The sequence below is a fragment of the Grammomys surdaster genome, unplaced genomic scaffold (assembly GCF_004785775.1).
Source record: "Grammomys surdaster isolate TR1022 unplaced genomic scaffold, NIH_TR_1.0 126313, whole genome shotgun sequence".
Classification (NCBI taxonomy): Eukaryota; Metazoa; Chordata; class Mammalia; order Rodentia; family Muridae; genus Grammomys; species Grammomys surdaster.
This window is the reverse complement of record NW_021621113.1, coordinates 9,949,250-9,968,599: the sequence shown is the minus strand read 5'-3', so window position 1 is coordinate 9,968,599 and position 19,350 is coordinate 9,949,250.

Sequence of the window (19,350 nt, the reverse complement as noted above, 5' to 3'; positions counted from 1 at the left end):
TCAGATATCCTGGGCACATTGCTGGGTGCTCCTGCTGTCTGTCTGCCCTGTAGTAGGCCCAGCAGTGACCTTGCCCCATCCTTTCTCCTTCACCTGTCCTCAGGTGGCATTCTCTCAAAGGTGGGTGACCCCTTGTGTCTGCCCTGGCCTTCCCTGGTCTAAGTTCACATTAAAGTGTTCTCTCTGCTCCAACCTGGTCAGACCTGACCCGTGACTACAAAAGACACTTTGGACAGGAAACAAACCCAAAACCACTTCGTTCCTTCCATACAAGGCTGGCTTTGGAAACTGTGTCACTCAGCTCTCTGTCACTGTCACAGAAGACCTGAGAAAGCTTGACTGAGGAAAAGCATATTTTGGCTACTAGTGTCGGAGGCCTCAGTCCAGGGTTGCCTGTGTCCAGCTGCCTTGGGAGCTGTAATCAGCATGAAAGGCAGGGCAGGGGGTAGAGCTGAGTAAAGCTGCTCACGACTGGCAGCCAGGAAGCCAGAGGACCAACATTACAGACTGCCCCCCAAACACTGAGCCATCAGTCTGTCATTACAGACTGCCTCCCAAACACATGAGCCATCAGTAATAGGTCTGTCTACTGGAGTCAGTTTTCATGACCCACTCCCACCCCAAGTCTCTCCCTTTCAGGACACAAGCTACTGGGGGGTATTTGATACCTAATCTGTGATACTCTCCCCACCCCTCCCCTCTCTCCTCTCTCTCTCTCCTGGCTTTCTTCTGTGTAGTCCTGGCTGGCTTGGAACTCACTATGTAGATCTCTTCCTGTGCCTGCTGGGTACTGCTTTCTTTTATTTCCCTGCACTTAAGGAAAGCAGCCTAGACTCTCTGTTCTTTCCTTGCTCTCCCTGTCCTTGGGAAATGAGTCTCCTGGACTTCTCTAGAAGGAGAAAAGGCACCAAGGACAGGAGTCTTGTGATGGAAGCAGCTTTCTCTAAAGATAATGTCTGTCTACCAGGAGAAAAGGTAACCAAACCATCAAATTGTGAGCTAGTACCAGGGAATATTCCAAAGGAGTGGAAAAGGAACCAGCCCCAACGCACAGGATGAAGGAATGTCGGAAGCGTTGGTAGCAGGGAGAGAAGTGGACCAGATGTGCATACCAGATGTGCGTAGATATCCACAGCAGTCTGTCTAGACAAGGCCATTCTGAGGGGTTGAAAGCTGCTCGGGGCTGGGTGAGAATCGCTGGACGGGGACATGAAGGCTTTGGAAGTAAAGGGCGTTCTGTGTCTTGCACAGCTGAGTGTCTGCACGCTCTTGTCCATGATCAGGAGTGTACACTGGGAAGGATGGATTTCGTTATATGTGATTTCTACCTCCGAGATTCATGGCTGTCGGTCAGTGGAAGAAGGCTTGTCCAGCATGCCACAGAGCACAGGGTCCATTCCCAGCACTGAAAAACAGTTAGGCCTTGGCACAGTGACTTTCTTTTTTAAAGAAACTCTTTAAAATAATCAATTTTATATTTTAAAGCAAGAATCCCACATCTTTTCTTAAACTGTAATTTTTCTGAATCCTCTCAGCTGCTTCCCTGCTTCAAACCCAGCGCTGCCTCCTCCTCCTCCTCCGACCCTTGTGGCACTCTGCCTCCTCTGTCTGTTAACCCAGCTCCTGGCTCCTCTTGCCACCGACTTCTAGCCCACAGCTGGCTTACAGCTCTGTGTTCTGAGTCAATGTCCCTCAGAGCCTTTTCCTCCTTCACCAAGTGACAGCTAAGTCTTTTCTTTACACTCCAGTCCAAGTCCTTCTAGGTCATACATTTGTGGTCCCCAGACATCAGCGCAATGTCCACTTCACATCAGAGTTTTTTGAGCCACTCTGTAGGCTGTCGGCAAGTGTTGGTTGACTGACTGAGTGAAGGATGGGAGGTGGTTTGATGAGGCTGGAGTGGTTGAACAGAAAGTGAAGAAGATCTAGAGAAAGCCACATGAACAAGGCTGAACCCTAGAGTACCAAGAGAATTTGGAGAGGAGAAGGCAACCTGAGAGGTCTGCTGGGGTCCTGCCCACCCAGCCAGGAGTGTGCAGTTGACAGATCACAGCATGTGCCCTCCAGGGACCAGGAAGAGACTGTCTGTTCCAAGCCACACTCGGGCGTCACTAACAGTATTTACCAAGTGTCAATCACAGACTTGGGGTACGGGCTGTTCCAGATAGTTCCATCACTCCCCCCTTTTCACCCTTGTACATTCATCTCTTCCCATAAAGATCGGTGTTGTATTGACAGTTTCTGTCTGCACCTAAACAGGCAGGAACAAACCAGCCCCACTGTGGGGGTGGGTGGGCGCTCAACAGCAGCTAAGTTAATCAGATTTCCAAGAACTCAGGCTGCCAAGACCCACAGGCCCGATTGGCTCCCACCTCAGAGGCATGGAATGCCTGCTTGAAAATCAAAGATGGCTTGAGGAGGACACAGCCAGGCCAACCATACCCACACTTTGCCTGCTGCCGAGGACAGAGTGAATGGAGCTTGTCACCCCTGCTGTGTGTGGCTCCTAGCCAGCCAACAACCGTCCCAGATGCCGTCCATGTGTGTTCCATTGTGTTTGCTGAGCTGTCACTGGTGAACAATCACTTGCGTTGTGCCTAACATCCGGCAGGACTCATTCCAGGTACTTTACAGAGATGAACTCACTTCATTCCCGCTAGGGACTTCCAAGACACCCATTCTCCTGCCGTGGAGACCAAGGCAGAGAACTGAGAACTCAACCTGAGATCACACCACAGCAGAGCCAGAAAGCAAGACTCAGGTAGTCAGCTCCAGAGTGCATGCTGATGTTCCCAGGCAGCGTGGCCTTTGTTTTCTCATCAAACATTTTCATTTACTCATTCGACATTGCTTGAGTTCTTTCTGAAAACGAGGCATTATGCCATTGGTGCCAGTGATGTAGAAAGTAACTCGATTCCTACTCCAAACCTTGAGGACAGGGCAGGGCCTTGCCTGCCTCTGCCCTGGGCACAGGGTACCGTATTATGGAGTCGAGATTCTGTTTGTTGAGTGACTGAAAGTGGCGGCATTGGAAAAGGTTGTTGAGTTTGGAGCCTGAGAACTTGGATCCCTCCTGCCGGGGAGGAAAATGTTTTGACACGCTCATCTGCATTCAGGTATGCTGCCGGTCCTGAGGGGCTTATATTTAAACAGCAGAGCCCAGATAAGACAATAATGTCCTCCAAAAGGATGACATCTTCATGGTGGAATCTCAGGCACCCACCAAGGAGATAATTGGGTGGGTGGGTGGCCCCCTATCATACTGTCACTGCTGGGTCTCCTCTGAGGGCCTGGGAATGCAGAAAGCTGCCGGCTTTGCCTGTGCCAGACACTCTGTTTGGAACTGTGAGTCACCAGCTGATCGGAGGGGAGCCTGCTCTGTGAAGCCAGGATTCATGTCCACCCTTCAGACAGATAAGCCCATGGGGACCACGCAGGGCTTGTGGGAGCCAGGTCCAGGCCCTCCGTGCCATTGGGGGAGGGGCATCAACAGCCTTGCTCTGGAGCCTGGGCTGAAATGGGGCTGTTTCCCTGAGCTGCCAGGAGCCAGAGAGGAGCTGACGGAGGCTCTAAAGCTCCCAGTGTTACTCCAGGGGGATGAGTTTACCCTCAAGGGGATGTCTACCCTACACTGTGGGTTTCCCAGCAGCCAGCTGAAACCCAGGGCATAGACTTGTAGTGCACTGTCCCTTCAAGGGACAGAACAGGCTGGATCCCAGTCCCCCTCTATGGCTCGACCTCATGGGCCCCAGGATACCAAAAGGGATAGCAGCAACAGGATCTTCCCAGACCCACTTGCCTCCTCTAGAGGTGAGGTGATGCCTTGAAGCGCTCCTCTGCTGGTGGCCTTGCGTACTAATGTACATGACGAAGGTGACACTTGCCTGCACTCGGGAACACCTGACATGTGGTGCCTCAGCTAACACAATCCTCTCTCTAGCTCTGTAATGAGGGACAGCTCTTCTGCCTGCTTTTCAGATGAGGAGTGAGGCCCAGAGAGGCAAAGACAGTTGCTCAGGGTGGCTCAGCAGAGGTGCACTCAAGCTTCAGACCTATAGGCCAGTGCAGATTCATGCTGCTGTGTTGCCACCCCCCCAGGGGACAGCAGCCACCTCACCCTGCCTATCACCCTCAACCTAGGCCCTGTCACAGTGGTGAACAAAGTCCACGGTTCAGATATCACAAGAAACACTATAAACAACAACAAATACAGCAAACACCAGCAGTCATTCTTTGATCAGGTCCTTTCAGCACGATGATTCATAGAAGTCAGTGTCCTGCCCAACACACACATACACATGCACATAAACACACACCTACATATGCACACATGCATGCATACACACGAACACATATACACAAACACACATGAGCACATACACACAGCTATGCATATGCATGCATATAATATATTCCCACACACACACACGTGCGCATACATGCATACACACGTACATACCCAAAGAAGTGTGCCCACACACTCACATACTCACACACGCACACATTCACTCATGCACTGATTCTGTCATACATATAAGCATTACATACTCATGTGCATACATATGTAACATATGTGCTCATATATGTGCACACACTCACACATAGACTCCCCCATGCATATATGTGTGCACTCCCATGCAGCATTAGCTGTGCTCTCCTACTGTGTCTCGAGCTTCCCAGGATCCACTTGCCTTCCCACTCCCTTGGCTCTGCAGGAATCCCAGCATACTGACTGTTCACAGCTGGATATGCCCACCCTGCTCTTAGAAGACTTGTAGGCCCTGTGAGTGGCATTCCTTCCAAGGAGCAGGGATAACGCCCAGAGCAAGTGCTGTCCTCTGCAGCACGAACACGTGTGTGTGAAATGTCCCCATAGCTCACGGATTGGAATACTTGGTCTCCAGCCGGTGAAGCTGTTCTGAGTGGATGTGGACCTTTAGGAGGTGGGGCCTAACTGAGGCAAAGGTCACTGGAGAGTGGATCGTGTGGGCTAGAGCTGGCCCTGCGCCACCCAAGCTCTCTGCTTCCTTACTCTGTAAAGATCTGAGCAATGGTCCCCTCGAATTCTTGCAGCCATGGAGTTACATGGGCGATGCTGTGCCCATGGCTTCTGTGTGACGAATACTCTGATAAAGGCAACTCAGAAGGAATGGTTTATCTGTAGCTTTCGGTTCCAGAGGGATAGTAGCCCATCATGGCAGGATGCATGGCAAGAGGAGCAGAAAGCTGGCTAATCACATTCTGTCTACACATTGGGATCAGAGAGGGAGAACATGAAGTGGGGATGGGGCTATAAATCTCAAACCCCGCCCCTCATTGACATACTTCCTCCAGCCAGCCTCCACTTCCTCAAACAACACTCCCCACTGGGACTGAATGTCCAAATACATACGTGTAGGGGCTATTTCTCATTTAAACCACAATATACTACCGCTGGTCCCCATAGACTCACACACAATGGGAACTCTCTCGAAGTTAAACCAAATATATTTGGTTTTTAACTTCATGGGTTCCCATTGTCTCTAATAGTCTAAACACCACTCAAAAACCCAAAGTTTCTTCTGAGATACAAGATAATCTTTTAACTGTGACCTCCTTTAAGAATAAAATTACATACTTTCAACATATGGTCGCACAAAATATATATTTCCACTCTGAAAGAAAGGAATGAAGACATAGTGAAGAATGTGAGCAAAGCAAGACTAGAATCCAGCAGGGCAGATACCGAATCCTATAGCTCTGGGTTCAGTATCCAGGGCTTCCCTTTCAAAGGGCTTAGGTGGCTCAGCCCTCTCCAGATGCTTATAACATCTCTCCTAGGCTGGTTCCACTCCCTGTGTGCACTTTCCTTAGTGGATGTCTTCCGATACTAGCATCTCCAACATCCTGGGGTCTTCACGGCAACCCAGTCAGTCTTCACCTTCACAAGTGGCCACTCGGGGCCTCCTTGCAGGGACTCTTACCCTGCCACATGCTGCCTAGTCTCGACGTCTCTATGAACCGGTGGACTAAGATTCCATGACCTCCTCAATCTTCATCTTGCTTGTCTCCAAAACTCAGACCAAGTGTGCGACACTGTCCAGTTCATCTGGCAGCTCAGGATGGAGCTCCGCCCCCTTGGAGCTGGTAGGAAAGAGGTTTTATCTGCTGAAGCTGGTGAAAAGCTTCCCTAGGTGTTTGCTTTCTGGGGGAAATCCCTTAGGCTCCTTCTTTTCATCAAGCCTTAGCTGAGTGTGGTCTTGCCCTCAGGGAATTCACCATTGTTCTGTGTGAACCGGGAGACTTCCCCCTCAGGACACTAACCTCCCTAGCAGTTAAAGCCTCTTGGATCTTAAACTTCCTTGAGCTCGTCTCTGCTCCACACTGTACGTTGTGTCTCTTTCTACTCCACTTGCTGCTCTTTTTCATTGTAGACCCGCTTAAGAGTAACCAGTAAAGATAATGTCACGGACCTTACTCTGCCTTGGAATTCTCTGGACATAGGCAGAATGCAGCCAGACTTTTAGCCAAAGTGTCACACTAACAGCCCGTAACCCAGATCCTAACGCGTACTTTCTTCTGAAATCCCATGAGCTGGGCCTTCATTTTCTGTTTTCCTCTCAGTAATATTCATTTCTAAGCTCACTTGAGAACAATCCGTTAAATTCTGCCTGCAGGACTCAGTGGCTCTTCCAGCTCAAACTTTCAAATCCTTCCACAGAATCCTCCAAAGCATAAAAGCCATGTGATTAGCTTTCTCACAGCCCCACTTCTGGTACCAATTTCTTTATTAGCTACTATAGGTAATAAATTACATAGTAAGTGATATGAATACCCTGAAAGGCAACTTCAGGTAGAAGGGGCTTGTGGTGAATTGTGGTTCCAGGGGGGATATGACAAGTCTGTCAAGATGGAGAAGGCATGGCAGCATGAGCAAGAACTGTGCTTGCTACATTTAACACACACAGGAAGCTCAGAGGGGAACAGGAAGTGGGGTGTGGCTATAAAACCTCAAAGTCGGCCTCCAATGATGTACTTTCTTCACTAAATGTTCCATACCTTCCCCAAACAGTAGCACTGAGTGGAAACCAAGGGTTCAAATACATGAGCCTATGGGGGACATTTCTCATTCAAACCACTCACTTGCCTTCTGCCATAATGGAATTATGTTCGCTGACTAACATGTTTCAGTTGTACTGTCAAGCATTTTATCACAGTGACAAGGAACATGCTTTTCGGCAAGCCCACATAGTGACAGTGTCAGGAACATCAGAGACATGGTAATAGTCACTCAGATCTACAGTGGCAAACAGGTAGGTCTCAATAGGCCATTGTGAAGAAATCAAAGTCCATCCAGGGCCAGGAGCTCACTCTAAGTCACACTGTGGCATCCAGCTGGGAGCAGAGTCCAGGTCTACTCAACCCATGCCAGAGCCCCGCCCTACCCCTACCATGGCTGTGGCCCATCTTGCCAGGGTGCTATGCCACAGTCCAGCCTCAGGAAGCCAGAGACCTCCAGTGACACTCAGCACAGATATATTGACCCAGGACCACTAAGCCCTGGACCACTGGTGGCCAGGGCCTGGTGGCCGGCTCTTCTAACAATGTTCCTCCTATCAGACAGCCTGCACTTCTGAGACCCTCACACACCCTCTTCCTGGCCCCAGAACCAGAATAAATATCACCCTATACTTCACCACCAAACACATGAAACTAACTTGCCCTGTGACAACTTGTCCTGAGGCCAGCTCAGCTGTGATGGCAACCCACATGTACAGAGAGACAGACCATCCTCAGTGGGAACTCAGTACTGGCATGTCTTGGCTTCATCAGGCATGCTGGACTATGTGCCATGCAGAGGGCAGGAAAGAACCCTCATACTGTCTCCAAGATTGGGCTGGAGCCAATGGAACCCAGATAGTCCTCTGGCTAGAAAGCTCAGCTCCTCCATGGGGTGAGAGGCTTGTCCCAAGACAGCAGATTAAGAGAGTAGGAAGTTTAAAGTTGGGAGAACATACAGTTGCCGGGTGATCAGCACGCAGTAGTTTTAGCCAGAGCCCAGGCTGGCACTTAGCCAATCCAGCTGACACTGTGGAACCAGGATCCCACTGACCGTCTCCATCTCCAGTGTCTCTCCATATACCCACTCTCATCCCAGGGTGGAGCCTGCACCCCACTCCCTCTGCCTTTCTAGCCCAGTTCCATGTCTGACTCACACGCAAATCCCACATCACGGATGGGGAAAGATTCTTCTAGGTGTTCCTTCTCTTGGACGCTCCAGTATCTCGTTCATTTGACCACCATTAGTGCATACATAGGCATCAAACAGCCTTGGAGGTGAATAACCCATAGGCATGAGAGTGCCAAGCAGAGCCATGAAAGTGGCCAGTGTATAGGGACCCAGGCCGCTACACTGTGCACATGTATATATGTATATATGTATACACCTAGATGTTATATAGCCATACAACAGATGGAGAAACCTGGGGAGATCTGGAGATGTTCCAGGGAGGCTGACTGTCCTGAGGTTCTGTCACGGCAGACATGCCATCTGGATCCAGAAGAGAATTCTCACAGGTCATGCTCTGTCCTCCATCCCCTGGCCCCGACTCTGTGGGAGGTCCATCAGCAAATATCCAGCCTCTGTCCACCCCTACCCTCTGCACCGAGTGTGTGATGGGGTCTGAGCCACTGCCCCATCTGAGTGTCCCACAGCCCTCTTTTCCTTCCTTTTGTTTTGATTGAGACAGTCTTCTCTAACCTGTGCTGGCCTGGAACTCGCTGTGGAGCTGAAGACAACTTCAGACTTATGATCCCCTGCCTCTGCCTCCAGCGGGCTGGGCTTAAACACACACCTCCACATCTGTTGTAGGTGGTGCCAAAGACTGAACCCAGGCCCTCATGGATGCTCAGCAAGCACTCTAGCCCTTGAGCTACACCCTCAGCCCACGTTAGCATGTCTTTTAAAGTGAACAGGGGGGTCTCTTTGTGGGGCAAAACTCCTCTTTGAAGTGGCCGCCACTGTCCCTGTGACCTCACCCACAACTTTCTCAACACTCAAATGTTCTGAGTTTGCCCAGCACATTCCCGACACAGGGCCTTTGCACTGCCACTCTCGAAAGTGCTCCCATGATTACAATCACTGTCGAGCACTCTCTCTTCACAGAGTCCATCTCAGACTGCTCTGCCTAAGACAGCATCCACCCCCTGCCACTCTATCCCCTTCCGGGTCCTATTTACTTTCAATCACAAATTTCTGACATTATATTTTACCTGGTTTGTGTGACTCTGGGAGGTAGGCTAGGTGTGGTCCCAGGTGGCCTCTGTTGAGTGACCCCTTTGTCACAGTGGATAGAACAGAGCCTGGGACACACAGAGTGTACTGAGCATTCTGTTTCACATGCACTTGGCTGCACAACACCTCCAACCTAGAAGGGAGAATTGAGAGAAGGTGCAGGACTCCCCAGCATGATGGCCAGAAGGTGGGCAAGCAGCTGCAAGCACGGGACTTCAGACCTCGCTTCAGGGCAAGGAGAATATCAGAGCCGTTCCTTCTTGCTGTCTCCCCTTCCGTCCCCATAACATGTGCTACGGAGTGTATACTCAGTGGTTCTCAACCTTCCTAATGTGGTGACCCTTCAATATACTTCTCCATGTATTGTGGTGACTCCCCAAGCATAAAATTATTATTTTTTTTTTTGGTTTTTTCAAGACATGGTTTCTCTGTGTAGTCCTGGCTGACCTGGAACTCACTCTGTAGACCAGGCTGGCCTCGAACTCAGAAATCCGACTGCCTCTGCCTCTCAAGTGCTGGGATTAAAAGCGTGCGCCACCACTGCCCGGCGCATAAAATTATTTTTGTTGCTATTTCATAACTGTCACTTTGCAATACAGATTACAATATATTGTAATCTATTTTGTAATCTATTTGTAATGTAATACATTACATTACAATTATGAATTGTAAGATAAATACCAGTGTTTTCTGATGGTCTTAGACAACCCCTGTGAGAGGGATGCTTGAGACCCAAAAGGGTTGCAACCTATAGGTTGAGAACCGCTGGTATAGACTCTCATTTTTTTCCTCCCTCCATGTGGCTTGACATCTTAAAAAGGTGAGACAGACGATAGAATGACCAATGGGCCTCCCAGTGGATACAATAAACCAAAGATCAAGCAAATTTGAGTGTTCTCGTTTGGTTTCTGTTGTGATGAACATCAAGATGACCATCAACTTGGAAGGAAAGGGTTTCATTCAGCCCAGAGTTCACAAGTTGTCATGGAGGCAGGCCGGGGCAGGCACTCAAGGAAGGAACCCGGAGGCAGGAATTGAAAAAGAGAGGGTGGAGGAGTACTGCTAACGGGCTTATTCCTCATGGCCTGCTTGGTTAAACTCACGTTATAAAGAACAGTACTATGGGAGCCCTGGTGACCCACAGTCAAGGGAGAGGGAAAGTCAGCCAGGGGCGTTTGCTTTGCTCAGCTTACGTGGAGGGAATGAACGAAGCGGCCACGCAGCATTTTAGAAAGCGGGTACAATTATTTGGTTTATATTTTCAAATGATTGCCAGTGCTTTTATTTTTAAAAAAATAATAAGATGTGCTTGTTATAAAAAAATCAAAAGGCGTCAAGAAAAACATAGAGTAAAAAACTCATGTAGTATTTAGCTACATGATGGGCTAGCAGATCTCTCATCAGTCCAAGACTGACTGACTCTCTCTCTCTCTCTCTCTCTCTCTCTCTCTCTCTCTCTCTCTCTCTCTCCCTGGCAGCCCCATCTCTCTTTATAAATCTACAAAAACATTTTACGCAAGTGCATCAAACACTCATACTGATTTGCAGCCTGCTCTTCCCCTGCCCTTTGTAATTTTATGCTCATTGTAAACTTTCCACGCTGGGCATATATTACTTTTATAATCTGGAACATTAAAAAAGCCAAAGACCACAAGAAATAAAGCGAAACCCACAGACACAGGATGAGGGTGCACTGGCCGGCTAGAGAGGCAGCAAAGAAAGGCTTTGGGGTTTGGCCGACCACAGGCTCGGCGGTGTGAGCTGACGGCCTGGAGAGGACTCTGATTTCAATGTGGGCCATACTCTTGGGCGATTCCTCAGTTCCTGGTCTGGGAAAAGAAATGGACCATGCAAGTAGACTTCTCTGGGCTCAGCCTGGAGTGGCACTTCATCTGCTGGGAGCCCAGCCTTATTGGTCTTAACATACTCCTCAGTTCAAAACCAGTGTGATCACAAACCTGGGTGTTTCCTGAGCATTTACTTTGTGCCAAATAGTGTTCTCATGGTTTTACATGAATTCATTCATTTAATTGTCCCACTAACCTTGGGCACGGGTATCCCAATAGAATCATTTTTATACACCAAGAAACCGAAGTCCAGCAAGATGAAGTAACTTACCTGAGGTCACACAGCTTCTTGAGCACCATAAACAATAACAGAGTGAGAGTTATGAATCTATCATCAAGCAACCAATGGCTAAAAGACAAAACCATAAGCTCATGTTCATTCAGTCAACAAACATGCGGGAGTGTGGGACTTGGGTGAAAATGCTCACTCAAGTCAGCCTTGTGAATGCTCATTTATTGAAGCATCTAGTCAATTCCTGTTTCAGCACCAGCTGTGTACCAGGCCTGGTGCCAGGCACAGGGAGAACAGAACAGGCAAAGTCCCCGGTTCAAGGGGGAGATGGAATCTTGGAGATAGCGGGGATGGATGCTGTGAAGAACGGAGCAGGGACATCAAGAAAGGCCACCGGGGAAGGCCTTTTGAATGACAGAGCTTGAGGAAAGTGAGTTGATCACACAGGGGTGGAAGTTGTAGGGACAGGGGGAGTGTGCGATCCACTCATGAAGAATGGCGAACACCCCAGCCCTCACACAAGTTTGCAAGGCCAAGGAAGTGGAAGAAAGATTCTCGGTCTGGGAGAGGGTAAGCGGAAGAATGGCAGGCCCGGAGCAGGCAGGAAATAGGATTGCCAGGGACGGCTATGACATCACCTAAAAAGCTCTTGAGACCTTACGCAGAGAGGTCATGAAACCTGACGTCCACATTTGAAAACTGGACAGAGGAACAGCAACTAACAGGCAGACAAGGGATGGAGCCAGCTAGCTGCACCACAGGGACTAAGCCAAAGGGAGCAGAGTGGGTGGCAAGAGGTGGCAGGGGTCAGCACCTGTGATCAGAGCACTGCCTGCTAGATCTACTGGTGGAGGAAAGGCAGGACAGTCCCATGGTTGGAAACTGGGTGACCTGGGTGCTGTCTACCTACAGGAGGAGGAGCAGACTCAAAAGTGCCTCTGGAGAGGTGGCTGGACACCACCAAGAGGAACTGGAAAATCTCAGGCAGAAGGCAGAGCCGGGTGGAGGCAGAGGGGTCAGCAGTGTGCAGGAGACTCGTCCCTGCAAACTCACAATGCAGGAGGGCTCAAGGAGAGTGCACGGATGCTGGAGTCTAGGCAGAGCTTAGAAGGAATGTAGTCAGAGCCTATGTGATGGCTAATAGTGTCAACTAGACAGGGTCTAAAATCAGCTGGGGAACAACCTTGGACACGCCTGTGTGGGAATTTCTAGAACAGGTTAGCTGAGATGGGAAGACACACCGTAATGTGGGTGACACCATCCCACGGGCTGAGGTTCTGACTAAATAGAAAGGAGGAAAGTGAGCTGAGTATCAGTATCCGTTTCTCTTTGCTTACTGACAGGAGACGCGATGTGGTCAGCCGCCTCCCACTCCTGCCGCCATGCCTTCCCCGTCATGATAGACTGTGCTCCCCAACTGTGAGCCAGAGTAAACCCTTCCTCCTTTAAGTTGCTTTTGTCAGGTGCTTGGTCACAGCAATCATTCAGGTAATTAATACAGCCTGGGAGGGAGTACAGACACATCCCAGGTGTACCAGCTTGATTAAGCTTTTGAAAGGGAAGTAGAGGCAGACATGGCCATGGCCAGGGAGGGAGGCAAAGAGGAACCTGCAATTTCCTGGGACAAGAGCTTCAGGCAGGAGGGAAAGGGACTCGGTTCAAAGTTGCCAAAAAGGAGAGAGAAACGGGTGGGAAAGCTGAGCAGGCTTGGACCTTGGAGTCGCTTCCTAGAGGCGTGCCTCCATATCTCCAGACACCAAGCTCCTGGTTCAGTTTCATAAGGGACCCACTTCCCTCTGTTCACACGGAAGCTACTGGCCAGTTCCTGGGCATTTTCTGGCCCAGTCTACCAGGCACAAGCTGTCCCAGCCAGGCAAGGTGGCCAGGCATGGGGAGCTTTCTGGGTCTCTGTTGCAATATCTCAGTCCCCCCCCATACTTGATGTGACAGCTCTAGACAGGGTCTCACACTACCCTGTCTGAGATCATTGATTACTAAGAGGGTTCCATCAGAGGTAACCTTGGTCCCCAGCACATGGTGTCACTTGTTACCAACTATGGTCAGAAGCAGATCTGAGACAGTCTCTAGCTGCCTTCTCCTCCACATCCTCCAGGCTCTGCCTCCTGTCTGGCAGACTCTCTGGCTTAGCCATCTCTCTTGCTCAAGGATTTCTGGTCTTATCGTGCCAGGTTTCTCCTGGTCTGGTTTGTCCTCCTTCTTCTCTTCTGGCTGTGCTGTCTCGCACTGTCTGCTGAGGAGCAGTGGGAGGACTCCCTCTATAGTGAGAGACGGTGACAGTGATGATGACAACTGCAGTTTCCTGTCACTGTGATGATGCTGATGACGGTAACGACCACGCCTCTTTCACCCCAATTGAACCAATGCAACTTTTCATCCCCCTTATCCACCAGCTACCCTGGCCTCAGCAGAGTAACACCCACAGTGTTGCTTATAAAGCACTTGCTGTATGCACAGTCTGAGCGAGGCATCTTCTATTCTGACTCCAGGAGGCAAATGCTTCTTGTACACATGCTTTATGGTTTGCGAAGGCCGAGTTACTAAGAAGAATGACTTGTGGACAAGAGTCTACAGACCGAGGGGAAGAAACTCAGGCTCCAGGAATGCTGGCTGACAGCAGCGCCACCTGTGTCACCAGAGATGCATAGCTGGGGCTGTATGGTGTGTTAGGTGTGGGGCCCGATGAGACACTCCTTCAAACTACACCTGTGGGAGCCACTTGCGGTCCCCAGCCTGTGGCACCTGGTTTTGTTGCTAGAGAGTGGAGAGGGACATAGGCATGAGAGGTACTGGGTCTGCGTGTCCCTTGGGGAATGTGGCAGCCTTTGCATTTTTGTGGCATGAGGCGGAAATTTGAGATAATAAAGAAAGTGGGAGGAAAAGAGAGACAGAAATAAGAAAGAAAAAGCAAGGAAACAATAAACTGTTAGTATCTCGCAGGCGCCAGGCTGGGCGAGGAAACCGCTAATGAGCCCCAGCTTCTAATGCAAACCAGACAGATAAAAGCCACGTGGTCACGGTCCCAGGGAGCATGGAGTGCAGCCCCCTCTGGAGCCCAGGCTGGGGTGCTCTGCCCAGAGAAGACCAGCCTCAGCTGCCATCTGCCCAGCCACCCAGCAAGCCTGGATGCTGACACCAGCCTGGATGCCTGCTTTGGAGCACTGTAAAGACATGAACTTCAGCTCACTTCCTCTAAATGCATATTAATTTGTTTAATCAACTTCACTTGTATTTTGACTATTGAGCCAGGAGTTCACTCTTCCAAGTACTCTGGCTTCCTTATAAAAATCTCAGAAGCAGGAGCCTGGGCATATTACGACTGGGAACCCAGGGCTGGATCTCAGCTTCATGATCACTAGATAGAGAATTAACCCTCAATGCTTCTCAGCTCATCTGTAGGGATGACCTGCCTTATTTGTTTGTTTGTTTGTTTGTTTGTTTGGGTTTTTTTTTTTTTTGGTTTTTCGAGACAGGGTTTCTTTGTGGAGCCCTGGCTGTCCTGGAACTCACTCTGTAGACCAGGTTGGCCTTGAACTCAGAAATCCGCCTGCCTCTGCCTCCCAAGTGCTGGGATTAAAGGCGTGCGCCACCACCGCCCAGCTGGATGACCTGCCTTATTAGTGTCATACTCAACACAAGCAGCTGTCTGTCTGTTTGTCTGTCTGTCTGTCTGACTGTCTCTTCACCCTCGCCCCTATGCATTCATCCATGGACATCAAGGTCAACTCCACTTCTTGGTTGTGAAGAATCACACTGCCATGAACTTGGGGGAACCGGGTTTTCTCCATGTAGAGACGTCGATAACCCAGAGAGAGTGATTGCTACATTGGAAACTGACTCCATTTTAATATTTCGAAGCATCGCAATGCGGTTCACCATCTAGATGCTCCTCTGCATCCCCAGATGTTGTTCCTCTACATCCTTGCCACCAGGGACTCTAGCAACCCCATCTCTCCAGGTACATCCAAAAGAGAGGAAGTCAGCGTGACCCTCCTGTGTTCCCCGTACTTCTAGCCACAGTAGCCAAGATACAGATTCAACTAGTGATGCCTGGATAAAGAAAAGGTAGTGTAGTTACAGCCAGTGTGCTGGTAATACTGCTATCAATGTGACAGGATCACCTAGGTGATCCAGCTCTGGGCCTGGCTGCCAGGGAGTCTCTAGATGAAGTTAACAGAGGTGGGAAGACCCATTTTAAACGTGGGCATCATCATCCCATGGGCTGGGCTCCAGGGTTAAATGTAAAAGAGAAAGTTAGCCAAGTACCTGCATCCATCTCTCTAACTTCAGATATAGGGTGACCTGTTGCCTGGTGGACAATACCCTCAAACCATAAGCCGAATGGAACCCCTTCCTTCCCAAGTTTGCTCTTCTCAGGTGTTCTGTCAGAGTGATAAGAAAAGAAACAAATATAGACACAACAGAATGCTATTCAGCCGTTAAAAAAAAAAAAATCCAACGAGATCCTGCCATTGGAGGCAGCATGGATGAGCCTGGCAGACAGTTATGAAGTGAAATAAGCCAGGCACAGGAGAACAAAGACCAGCCCATCCTCGTTCCCGTGTGAAAACTGAAGTCGTTCTCATGGAAGCAGAGAGTGGAGTGTGGTCAGCAGGGCAGGAAGAGGGTGGGGCAAGGGATATGGGCGAAGGGCTGGTTAACAGGTTCGGAAACAACTGGGAGGGTTGCTTTCTAGCTAGCACTGTTAGGAGACCAGGGCCCACCCCCCACAGGAATTCACATTAGCTAGAAGAAACTTTGAAAACTCTCAACACAAGTGACGGAGGCTCAGGAAGATGGATATGCCAATCTCCCTATGTGCTGTCCAGTAATAATACCTCATAGTGACTGTCCCCACCTGAATACTCACAGGTACATGTGCCAATCAAAAACCCGATAAGAACCTGAGAAAAAATACGTAAATACAAATTTAAAACATGAACTGTGATGAAGGGACAGAGGAAAGCAGAGGTCTCGGAGGCAGCTCCTTCCTCTGTGAGATGCAGCAGCCCCACGCTGAGCATCTGAGCAAGAGAGGCACTAGCACTTTCGGCTTTCCAGCCGGATAGCTAAGCAGACTGTCTTAATATAAGGGGCAATGTGCTGCCGGTCTCCCGCTGACTGCCGGATGAAGTCATCACCATCTCTCCAGCACAGTGGGCAAGATTCCTTGCGTTTTCAGCCTGTGTAATCCACACTCAGATGTGGGCCTTCAAGTGGTGCCTGGGACAGGAGAATGCCAGGGAAGGGAGGAGCCTAGGCTGACTGCTCTGCTCTCTTCTTCCACCATATGGGTTCCAGGAATCGAACTCCAGTGGAGACCAAGCCACACTGTCTCATAACTCAGAACTAGGTGGAGGAGGGTTTCTACTCTCTCAGAAGCCACCCACCCCTTCCCCTCCTAGAGACAATCCAGAGTGCCTGCCTCCATTTCCTCTTTACTCCATACTGACCCGTGATCACATGTCAGTGGTTATAGGTCACCAATGGCTGAAGCCCCAGGGCCAGGTTGTCCAGGGATTAATGAAGACTCATGGATCCAAGGACAGTCAGGCCTCAGGTCACCAAGTGACACAGTGGACATGAGCAGAGAGGCCTGGGTCAAATGGCTGTGGCAAGAGGGAAGAAGTTTGCTGTATATAATAGGTGGTAATTGAGGAAGCCCAGGTCAGCAGAGATATGGAAAGTATCTATCCAAGTCATGAAAGAAGGCTCCTTAAACCTGGGCCAAAGAAAAGCCACAGCGCCAGACCTGGGCAGGACACTGACTGTCCTTGGGACTGAGGCTGGTTGGCTGGAGTCAGCTCAGGGGCACTGCAGGCTGGTCAGGCAGAGCTACACGATACAGGTCACTTAGCCAAGAACCTATCTAGCCCTCTCGACAGGTACGTCACAGTCTCAGGCTTCCATTTCTTAGCTCCATAGACTCTCAGCACTTCCTAGCCTGGCTGTCCCAAGAAGACGGGGAGGAGTGAATGCAGTGATACACAGGAATATAATTCACAATGTTCAATATGTTCTTTTTGAGACAAGGTGTCGCATAGTCCAGGCTGATGACTTTGAACTTCTGATCCTTCTGCCTCCGTCTCCTAAAAGCTGAGATTACAGGCAGGTGCCACCAATGCCTGGGTTTTCAAATGTGTGCTTTTTCCCTAACCAAATCCTGCTACATGTACACTTTTGTGGTCTTTGTTTCAAGATCACACAACCATCATCATTATCTAATTCTAGAATATTCCATCGCCCTGAAATCTTCATTCCTTCCTCACCTCAGCCTCTACTAATTAGCAGTGTCCTTGTTATAGCAATGTCTCTGTGGATTCGGGACATTTCACATGAGTGGGGTCCTGCCATGTTGCATCTAGGCTTTTTCCTTAGCAGTATTTCTGGTTTCTATGGTGACATGCGTGAGTACTCCTTTTATGGCTATGTGATACTTGAGTGTCCGTGTTGTGGTTTTCTCACTCCTTCACGTAGGGTTATCTTGAGTGTCCTTAAGTCTAAGATCAAGGACTCAAGTGTTCTTTGAGGCCATAGCAGAAGAGGCAAAGGGGCTATGTTTAGAAAGAGGAATTGTGAGTAGCTTAAGGCGCTCACTGGCCAATCCTATTCCTCCTTGAATTGCTCAAGAGGATTCCAGAAATCTCCTGGATTCTGAACATTAAAAATGATTGCTGCCTATAGTCCAGTATACCACCATTTTCAACCCAAACCACAGTCACTATAGCCCCAGCAGAACTCGTGGCACTGGGCCAATAGGCATGATGTAATGGGGCAACAAGGATGTGGGTAGAATTAACGGATGGATGGAAGGAGGTGTGAGCGAGGAGACAGACAAAATGAGTGGCTGTGCAGGTGAGTGGATAGAAAGGGGTGTGGCCTAAGGATGGGTGGTGGGTGACTGTGTGGATGACTAGATGCATGATTGGGAAGACGGGTGAAAAGAGGAATGGGTGAGTGAAAACATGAATGGGTGGGTGGGTAGGTGGACTGGTACATATATGGATGGAAGATGAAGAAGATGGATTATTGATGGATTATTGGGAAGGCAGATGAGTAAGTTTATGGATGAGTGGATGATTGATAGATGGATGGAAAGATGGATGGGTGAATGAATAGGTAGATGGATGAATGCAAGATTGGGAAGATAGATGGACATATTATTGAGAAGATGTACGATGTATGTATGTATGTATGCATGCATGTATGATGTATGTATGTATGCATGTATGTATGCATGTATGTATGGGTGATGGGTGGATGAGTGAATAGGTGGAAGGACGGATGGATGGGTGATGGGTGAATGGGTGGATGAGTGGATGGATAGATGTGAAGATGAGTGGGAAGATGGGTAGATGAGTGGGTGGATGGATAAACAGGTGGATGGGTGGGTGAGTGGGCAAATATACAGATGGTTGAACTGATGAGTCATTAGAGACCTACGTTCTTGCCAAGGTCCACTGTATATATAGGAGACATGAACTTCTGACCTACAGAGAGTCCTAGCATAAGGCACAAGAGCCAAAGGGTCTGTTACTTGCATGGTTACTCTTCAATAGTGGGAAAAAGCAATCTTTAATCTTTGGGTTTCAGACTGAAGAGACCTTGCTGTGCTTAGCTCTAGAACTTAGCGCTAAATCTCATGATTAATGGAAGGAAAGGCTTCAAGGAGTGAGGGGAGTCTGCTTCCCATGCAGTATGTGAATTAGCAAAGTGACAACCAGTTTGTAAATGAGGAAGGTTAATCCTAAAGTTGCCCAGCATGTCTAGGGCAGGGTATGGAATTTCTGGAGACTGGGAGCCCTGCACTCTCCCCAACCCCTAGACTTCCTGGTCTGTCAATCAAATGGAGCATTTACAGTCCTTGGATTTTGTATTCTCTTCTTGAGAACAAGAAGGTGCCAGAACCTATCACATGTCTATTTTAGGGTGGAGAGAGAGAGAGAGAGAGAGAGAGAGAGAGAGAGAGAGAGAGAGAG